This window comes from Nicotiana attenuata, unplaced genomic scaffold (assembly GCF_001879085.1).
Source record: "Nicotiana attenuata strain UT unplaced genomic scaffold, NIATTr2, whole genome shotgun sequence".
Classification (NCBI taxonomy): domain Eukaryota; kingdom Viridiplantae; phylum Streptophyta; class Magnoliopsida; order Solanales; family Solanaceae; genus Nicotiana; species Nicotiana attenuata.
Window position 1 is genome coordinate 20,719 of NW_017674274.1, and position 9,904 is coordinate 30,622.

Here is a 9,904-nt window from a genome sequence, read left to right on the forward strand (position 1 = left end):
ACTGACCTGATTCCTTTATAGCCAAGGATATGTAGGCAACCTTTGAAGCAGGGTTCGGTCAGACGGTTTTCAAATGCTTCTCATGGAGTGCTGAGCAGGCAAAAATCCTTCATGGTGCTCATTTATCTTTGCCCGAAAACCCTTCGTGTCTTCGAGCAAAGAGGGGCAGCTGTGAGCACGTGATTTTTGCCACGCTTAAATTACTCCTATAAATTCATTAAAATTAGGATTTTTCTTTTATTACTTGAATTTTAGGGAATTAATTGCATGATGTTGTGTATTGTTTACATTTTGTGTGCATTTTAATTGATATAATTTCAAAAATACAAATAGTATGCATTTTAATATTACAAAATAAAGAAAATAACAAAAATGGTTCTTTGCATTTCTACTCTTAATTTTTAAAAATTTGTCTTAAATTTTCTTTTAAAATTAGGAATTAGTTTGATTTTGAAATTTAATTAGTGTAATTTTAGAATCCATTTGGGTCTTTATTCTAAATCTTACATTTAATAAAACCAGAAAATAAAATACAAAAAAGAAAAGAAGAAAATAAACAAAAGAATTTGAAAGGATTGGCCAATTTGGGCCATTTTTCGTGTCAATACCCAGCCCAAGACCCCCTAAACCCGTTCCAACCCAGCCCAAAATCACCCCTGAACCGGTCCAGCTTCTATTACCCTCTAAACGACGTCGTTTGGCTTAGTTTCAATCTCGGCCATTGATTCTTTTGATCAACGATTGAGAACTAACGAGGTTTTTAATATATAAAGGTCGGAATTTACCCCCCTACCCCTCATTCCCCACCACAGACCATCCTTGATATCTCCGGCGTAACGCCACCGTTCGCCGCCGTGTTCCGCCGCCGGAAATCGCCTCACGGCGGCGGCCGGCCTCCATTTCCGTCCAAAATTACACCTCCTATTCTTCTCCTCCTCCTCGTTACAGATCCACAACCCGTTTCCCTCGAACCCCAACCAAACTCGTCGAATCTTCAACCAAAGTTTTCCGGCCAAAACTCAACCTTCTCCATTCACCACCAAATTAACACCACCAGACCGCCTGACCCTCCTCTACCCAACCCCCTAACCCTGTTCCTCAAATCTCGTCGGAACTGCTCGGATCTTGAGTAGAGGTTTTTCCAGCCAAAACCCTAGTTGCACCAAACCTTCCCAAATTGATGCCACATAGTCCTTGGACCTTTCCCATGAAGAATTCACGGTCAAACACATTCAAATCCCACTGGAATTGTTCAAATCTTGATTTGAAAAAAAAACAGCCGGTAAGTTTCTTTAAGGGTTCTTAACAGTCCTTTTATAGTTAATTAGTCGTGTAATTAGTTAGTCTAATTTTGTGTGTTTCCGTTTTTATCTGGTTTAATTTGTATCACAGTAGTTATTTGTCTAATAGAGTCTGGTTTATTTTATTTCAGAGCTTAATTGATTGCCGTTTTGATTGATTAGCTTTAAATTAGTAGGTGTCTTTTAAATCATCTTAGTCGATTAATTGTTTCATTTAGATTTAGTCGTCAAAAGTAGTTCATTCCATCTGATTTCATATTGAGTAGTTTCTTGGTTTGTTGATGATAATTGGCAACTCAAAGTTCAGTAGTTGGTTTGGGGTTAGGATTTGAGTTTGGATTTAGTTTTAGCTGATTAATACTCATTGTAGTGATTGCTTAACTATGGTTCAGGCAGGGTTGGGGGAGGTTAGTGATTCTAGGAATAAGCTAAGGGCAATTGGGGTAATTTAAGGGTTTGGAATCTGCTAGAAACTTAAATAAAGTCCATAGAACATTCTGGAATAGGCACTTAGTTATAATTTCAGGAAAATTAATAGGCTAACTTGGGTAACAAGTTAATAACTAAGGGGCTAAACTGAAAGTAAAAGAGGGACTAGGGTGAAAAAGGAAAATCTGAAGTTAGTGCCTATAAAATGGCACCCACATGCCTTGAACGGGAGGTTTCAGCCTCCAATTTCCCCAAACAACAAAAAACATTTCATTAGCACCAATCTGAATTTCAAATTCAAACTTCTCTAGATCTAGAGCTTCAAAAGCCCAAAAACCAAAAACAGGAGAAAAATAGCTGAAAACTCAAAAAATACTGCGCTATTAAGATTTCAGATTCGATTGCAAGTTGTAGGGTTGAATTTAGCATTAGTTAGCTTAAAATTTGATCGCTGAGGTTTGTTAAAGGTTTCTGGAGCTATTTCAAGTTGGATTTGGGTTTGCTCGAGTCAATTTTTGGTCTGTTTTACTGGTTGTTTTTCATTGCTGGGATTTCGAGTTGAATTGCTGTTGTGACTTGCTATTCGCTCCTGTTAGCCTGTCAACTGCAGCTAATCACTCCTTCTCTTTGCTTTGCTTCATTTTCAGGTACTTGCTTGATCTCCAATAGCCAAAGGCTAAGGATACCTGTGATTGAAGTTTTAACTTAAAAGGGAAAGCTGATCTGAGTGTGCGATTGTTTACTGTCCTGTTTACTCATATGTATTGTGATAAGTAGAGTGATCTTCATATTTCATTCCTACATGTGTTTGTTTAGATTAAGCTTCTCACCTGTCTAAGTTTTTCAGTCAAGCATGGCTCTCTCATATGTAATTAAGTTAGGACTGCTCTGTTATGGGTTGATCTAGTTCGTATTCACAGTTTAGTTCATGAACTGTAGTTGAAGAATTCCTTTATTGACTGTTTCTGCTTTGTGAGAATTTTTAATTCCATGTTCAACTGTGAATTTATTAAAAACGCATTTCATATCTGAACTAAAAGAAACGTTGAATCTCCTTTAATCCCATTATGTCAAGTACCATTTTGTTTAGTTGAATATGAATAGAGTTTGTCAATTCAGTCGTTTAGCTGCTTGGTGATTATAATCCTGTTGGACCTTTAGCCATTGGAATATCTCTGCATTGTGATAATTTTGAACGTGAAAGAAGCCATCGAAAATAGCATAAGGCAGTAGGTTATACCTGCAATGATAATGAGGGGACCAAATATTTAAACCAGGCTGTTAGGAGGCCCAAACTTGATAATTGAACATATTGCAGAGACTTGGGCCTATAGAAATTAATCTCCTGTACAACTAAACCTTGGGCTAGTTCCTAAAAATCCAATGCAGGTCACCCTCTCACAAACTGCTATCGTCGCAGACTTGGGCCAAAGTTCAAGGCCCAAACGTGCTAGAGTCTAAAATTACTTTAAGACCATTAAGACTAATTTGTAAAAATGGGTTCTCGAGTTAAGTAGCGGGGTCAAATTAAGAGGTCTATCCCTCTTGTTTGAATCCGGACTTGAACTTGAAGCCCGAATTTTATAATATTAATTAACTAAGATTCTTTAGAGACCAAATTACGTAGAAATTTATAGCTTGTTCTAGGATGACCCTTAAATAAATGAGGTGTGCTCGCCAAACAAAATGCATACATTGCGGGGCCCAGATTAAATGCTTTATTAAAAATATTGTAGAAATTCGGGACATGCCATTTAGCGAATTTTCATGGCTTCCCGCAAAGTTAATAAGACGCTAGCCACTTTAGGCGCGCTTTTAATAATCTACCTTCTTAAACACGGGTGTGCATTTCATGCGACCCAAATCCAAATCCCAAAACCTTGAATAAGAGGTGTCAAGGATCCGGGTGCATTTCATGTGACGTGATCCAAAAACACGCTCATAAACGGCATTCACTTTCATAAAAATTAATTAAAGGCGGTTAAACAATTGTAAAAATTGCAATATAGGATAACGTGTATTAAAATTAGACTTTAGCCGAATATAACAGTTGAGCGACCGTGCTAGAACCACGAAACTCGGGAGTGCCTAACCCCTTCTCCCGGGTTAACAGAATTCCTTACCCGGATTTCTGGTTCGCGACTGTTAAACAGAGTCAACCCCTTTCCTCGATTCAGGATTCAAACCGGTGACTTGGGACACCATAAATCTCCCAAGTGGCGACTCTGAATCTCTTAATAAACGGATCCCGTTTCAATTGTCCTTTAACTGGAAAAACTCCTTTATTATATCCCTTCACGGGGTGTAGTAAGTAAAAAAGGAGGTGTGACAAATGTAATGCCAAAAGGTCGGTTTATTTCTTACCTTAAGGCCGCAATGATGATCAAGAAGGGGTGTATCTATCAATTAGTCCGGGTTACGGACACCGATGCCGAGGCACCTAGCCTTGAGTCCATGCAAGTTATGAATGAATTTCGGGATGTCTTTATAGATGAGCTCCCTGGATCCCACCAGACAGGGAGATTGATTTTGGAATTAATGTGATGCCAGGCACGCAACCTATAACAATTCCACCGTACAGAATGGCACCGGCAGAATTGAAAGAGCTAAAAGAACAATTGAAGGATTTTCTAGAGAAGGGTTTCATCCGGCCGGGTGTGTCACTATGGGGCGTACCGGTTTTATTTGTAAGGAAGAAAGATGGGTCGCTACGGATGTGTATTGACTACCGGCAACTTAACAAAGTCACAATCAAAAATAAATACCCTCTACCAAGGATAGATGATTTGTTTGATAAATTGCAAGGTGCTAAGTGTTTTTCAAAAATTGACTTGTGGTACCGGTATCATCAATTGACGATAAGAGAGCAGGATATTCCAAAAACCGCTTTTAGGACACGGTATGGGCACTTTGAGATTCTGGTGATGTCTTTTGGGCTAACAAATGCCCCGGTAGCTTTCATGGATCTTATGAACCGAGTCTTCAAGCCTTTTCTAGACTCCTTTGTGATAGTGTTCATTGACGATATTCTTGTGTATTCCCTAAGTTGGGAGGACCATGATGACAATCTCAGGGCTATTCTGCAGACTCTTCAACAACACCAATTCTATGCAAAATTTTTGGAATGTGAATTTTGGCTTGAATCTGTCACGTTCTTAGGTCCTATCGTCTCCAGGGGAGGAATTATGGTTGATCCTCAAAAGATTGCAGCAGTGAAGAATTGGCCTAGACCTACCACTCCAAAAGAGATTCGTAGTTTCTTGGGTTTGGCCAGGTACTGCGGAAGATTTGTGGAGGGATTTTCTACTCTTGCCTCTCCATTGACTAAATTGACGCAAAAAGCAGTTAAGTTCCAGTGGTCCGATGCTTGTGAAATGAGCTTCCAGGAATTGAAATCAAGATTGACTACAGCACCAGTATTAACCCTGCCAGAGGGTACAGAGGGATTTGTGGTGTATTGCGATGCTTGAAGGATCGGGCTTGGGTGTGTGCTAATGCAACACTGCAAGGTTATAGCCTACGCTTCTAGGCAACTCAAGAATCATGAAAAGAACTATCCAACCCATGACTTACAGCTTGCAGTAGTGGTGTTTGCACTAAAGTTTTGGCGACATTATTTTTATGGGGTCCATGTGGATGTATTTATGGACCACAAGAGCCTTCAATATATTTTCAAACAAAAGGAGTTGAATCTGAGACAGAGGAGATGGCTCGAGTTACTCATGGACTATGACATTGATATTCTCTGTCACCCGGGGAAGGCCAATGTTGTGGCAAATGCTCTTCGTCGGAAATCTATGGGAAGTTTTGCTCATTTGAAGGCGTATCAGAGGTCGTTGGCCAGGGAGGTTCACCAGTTGGCTAGTTTAGGAGTTCGTCCTGTGGACTCTAGCGAAGGGGGAGTGATCGTGCAGAATAGGGTTGGATCATCGCTTGTGGCAGAAGTGAAAGAGAAACAATTCAACGATCCGTTGTTATCACAACTGAAAGAGGGGATTCATAAACACAAAACCACAACTTTTTCCTTTGGCATGGATGATGGTACCCTACGGTACCAAGGCCGCCTATGTAGATATTGATGGTCTTTGGGAAAGGATCATGGCAGAAGCTCACACTTCCAGGTATTCCGTGCACCCAGGTTCTACAAAAATGTATCATGATCTCAAGGAAGTTTATTGGTGGAACAACATGAAAAGGGATGTGGCGGACTTTCTGGCAAAATGTTTGAACTATCAGTAAGTGAAAGCCGAACATCAAAGGCCCGGTGGATTGGCCCAAAACATATAAATTCCAATGTGGAAATGGGAAATGATCAACATGTATTTTGTGTAGGGTTACCGCGCACTCCGAGCAAGTTCGACTCAATTTTGGTAATCGTGGATCGACTCACGAAATCAGTGCACTTCTTGCCAGTCAAATCTACGCACACAGCGGAACAATATGCTCAGTTGTATATCAAAGAAATAGTCAGATTGCATGGCACTCCAGTCTAAATCATTTCGGATCAAGGGGCTCAGTTCACGGCCAACTTTTGGAAGAAATTTCAGCAAGGCTTGGGTACGGAGGTAAATCTTAGTACGGCTTTTAACCCTTAGACCGACGGGCAAGCGGAGCGGACTATTCAGACGCTCGAGTATATGTTGCTTGCTTGTGTTCCGTTTTGGCTATATGTCTCCTATGGGGCCATGGTTGGTGACGTTATGAATTATGTCATGTCTATGGATTGTGTATATGCTGTTAGGATATGTTTCTGGGGCTCTCTGACAGGTGGATAGGCCTAGTTACAATGGAAACTCTGGCAAAATTTTATGAAATTTAGGGTGAAATTTAGGGAGTTAGCCAAATTTGGGGCTGTTGATATTTTTTATGATGTGAAAAAGCTGAAGTTGCATAAGGTTGCTAATGAGCGAACCTTGATCCCCATTCGAGGAAGAATGATCCTAAGTGGGGGAGGATGTAAGGCCCCGTGAAATTTATACTCAAAAACCCGAAATCTCGTAGTGCCAAGTTAGGAATATGTGTTAGATCGTTCTGTGCATTAAAAAGTTAAGGAAAAATGCTTTTCAGAAAAGCGCATTTCACCGATCCATTATGCGGTCGCATAATAGCTATGCGGACCGCATAGTTGCCGCAGAGTAAGGGAGGATGTTGGTTAGTTTTGAGGTCAACTATGCGGCCAATTATGCGATCGCATAATCAATATGCGGGCCGCATAGTCATCGCATAACCTCCTTGGAATTTTGCGAGGGGCAGTTCTACGGTGCATTATGTGACCGCAGAACAGGTATGCAGACCACATTTTTGTCGCATACCCAGGTAGAATGTTCAAGTTTTTCAGTCCCTTTTGCGGGCCGCATATCAGTTATGCGGTCGCATATGTGATCACAGATTGTGTCGCTGCTCCTATTTTCTATGTTTAAAAACCCGACCCCATCTCATTAAAAATACCCTATTAGACTCCTTTACGCTATTTTAACTGCATTTAGAGTGAGAGATGGAGTTCTAGAGGGAGAAACTAATTCTCACCAAGTCACTACAATCCTTGCCCAAATCTTTGAAGATTATCAAGTAAAATTCCTAGGCCTTCATTCTAAAAGGTAAGAACTTGTGTCCTAACCTTGATTTCGAAATTCCCATTAAAATAAGTGATTAACAAGTGGGTTCATGGGTATAAGGATTGATTATCTTGCATGCATGAATGATAATAGGGTATGGGGAGATTGTGAGCTAAAAATGTAACAAATGGGGTGTAGGATGATAGAACCTCTCACAAAAAGATATTAAAATCACAATGCACACTTAGTGCTTGATAATATAATCAAATGAGCTAGAATCTTAATCATCTCTCTAATTTTTGGTTCAACTTGTAATTCTCATAAAATAGATCGAAGTTGCTAAGAGTTCCGAAATTTTGTATAAATGTAAGGAAAGCTCTATTGAGGTATGTATGGCTAAAACCCCCTCTTCATAGAAATTGAGCTCCTTTGGTGTCCATGCAAATGTTGTAAGACCGAAATTTGATTGATGTATTGATTGTTATTTCACATGAATCGGTGTTGCAAATATATACGTGAAAGGTGTGTCTCAATGTGTTCAATATACTATTCTTGGTAATTTAAGGATGTATGAAGAATGTGAACCATGTGTTGAAATGCCTAGACTTCAAGTCAAGTTTATACTGAGATTGTTATGCCAAACTATGTGAAATCTTCTCTATGCTTACAACTTGAATTGCTCTTGTATGTGCCTGTTATCCTAAATTGCAAGGTTAACATTGAAAGTGAAAGTGATGTGAAATGTGGGGAAAAAGAGCTTAGTTACGAAATGTGGCCTAGTGCCAAGTATGATGTGATAATTGTGGCCCCAAGAGCCTATGAATTGATATATGTGAAATAAAGATTGAAATGAGATGATTAATGAAAAAGGAACAACGTCTTGGTAAGACGGCATAGCCGATCGGGCCATGATCGGACGCCATGTCGCACACATGGTGGTATTGTGCTGATATTGATTCTGGAAAGTGAGAATTAGATTGTGATTGAGATACATGTCTCAAATGAGGCAACCTAGCCGATCGGGTCGTGATCGGACTCCGCGCATGAAAGAGGTGGTATTCTGAATGATGATGAATAGTATTAAATGCCCCAACCTAAATCTATGGAAATTATGTGAAAGTTATATGATCCTTTTATTTGACGATGTGGTGATCGTTTAAAGCTTTTGATTGATCCTTATGAATTCTTTATTCTTGTATGATAGTTCTTTCCAATGAGATGGTGTTTAGTTATACATACTAGTACTATTCCATGGTACTAACGTCCCTTTTGCCGGGGGCGCTACATCTTCGAATGGATGTAGGTGGCTCCATAGTAGAAAGTGTTGATCGTAGGTAGCGGAGAATCCTCCACTCTGCAACCTTGGTGAGCCCCTTTTCTTCCAGAGGTTATGCAGTATATATTTAGTTATAAATTTCCACTTTTTGAGGTATAGCCGGGGCTTTGTTGCCTGGTTTTATTAAATGTTCTTGACAAAACAGACATTTAATTATGTTAGTTAATTCATAATGCTGACAAATTAAGTTTTTGTTTTAGAGACAACCCTTAGTAGATAATATTAGTTCCCAATTTGGTTAACCAAAATTAAACCACATAAAAAGAAAGAAGAAAGGATGAACTGGGAAATTAAAACAACGCAGGAAGGGAAAAATGAAGGCACTTACTGAACTCACGCCCGATTTTATTTGACTTCCCAATTTGAATCACAAAGAGACATTAATCGACTGTTCTTTGTCAAGAACAGGCGAATAACATCGCCTTATGATAGAACCGACTCGAAACACTCCTAGACACTGGAGAGACGTCCTTGCATGAACGAGTTCTGCCTGTGACCTTTTGGGGTTGAAGATTGGATCTGACATTTGAGATGTTTCAACTGGATTTGACGAAGAACTGGGTTGAGATATGGGGAGAAAGGGTTACGATGAGTCCATGGTGTGATTTGGGTGGTGATTGAAGCTTTTTGTTTGGTAAAAAATGGCGGAACTCCGGGGCTGGTTAGGGTTGAATGAGGTAGATGGGGGAGGGTGAGAGACCGAATGGGGTTGTTTGTGTCTTAGGTTTAATATGGATTCTCGGACATCTTTATTTAATTAAGGTCGAACTTTGAGGGCCGTTGGATGATGAAGGATGAACGACTGGGATTGACTCACACTTTGAAGAACTCAAAAGGACGTAGTACTCCTATTACACTACGTCGTTTCGTGTGTCCTGGAGACTAGGGCCTTGGACCGGGTGGGGAATCGACTTGGGCCTGGGGATCATGGGTGGGAACATTTGGGTCCAAGCAATCAATTGAAATTGGCCCAACTACAAAATCTGATCTCTCTTTCTTTATTTTAATTTCCTTTTCCAAACTCTTTTTTTTTTCCGATTTTAAGACTAAAAATACATCTAAATTAATTCCTAAGACTCGATTAACCCTGAAACTAATTAAACGCATATGATAATCATCACAACTAATCAAATTAAAAGTAAAACTACTAGAATCAAGCATTAACTCCAAAAGTGCAAATTTTAACCATTTTTTTTATTCTCTTTTATGAACGACCTAATTACTAAGTAATTCTTAAAAATGCAAAATTAACTCTCAAATGCATATGCAAAACACTTTTTTTT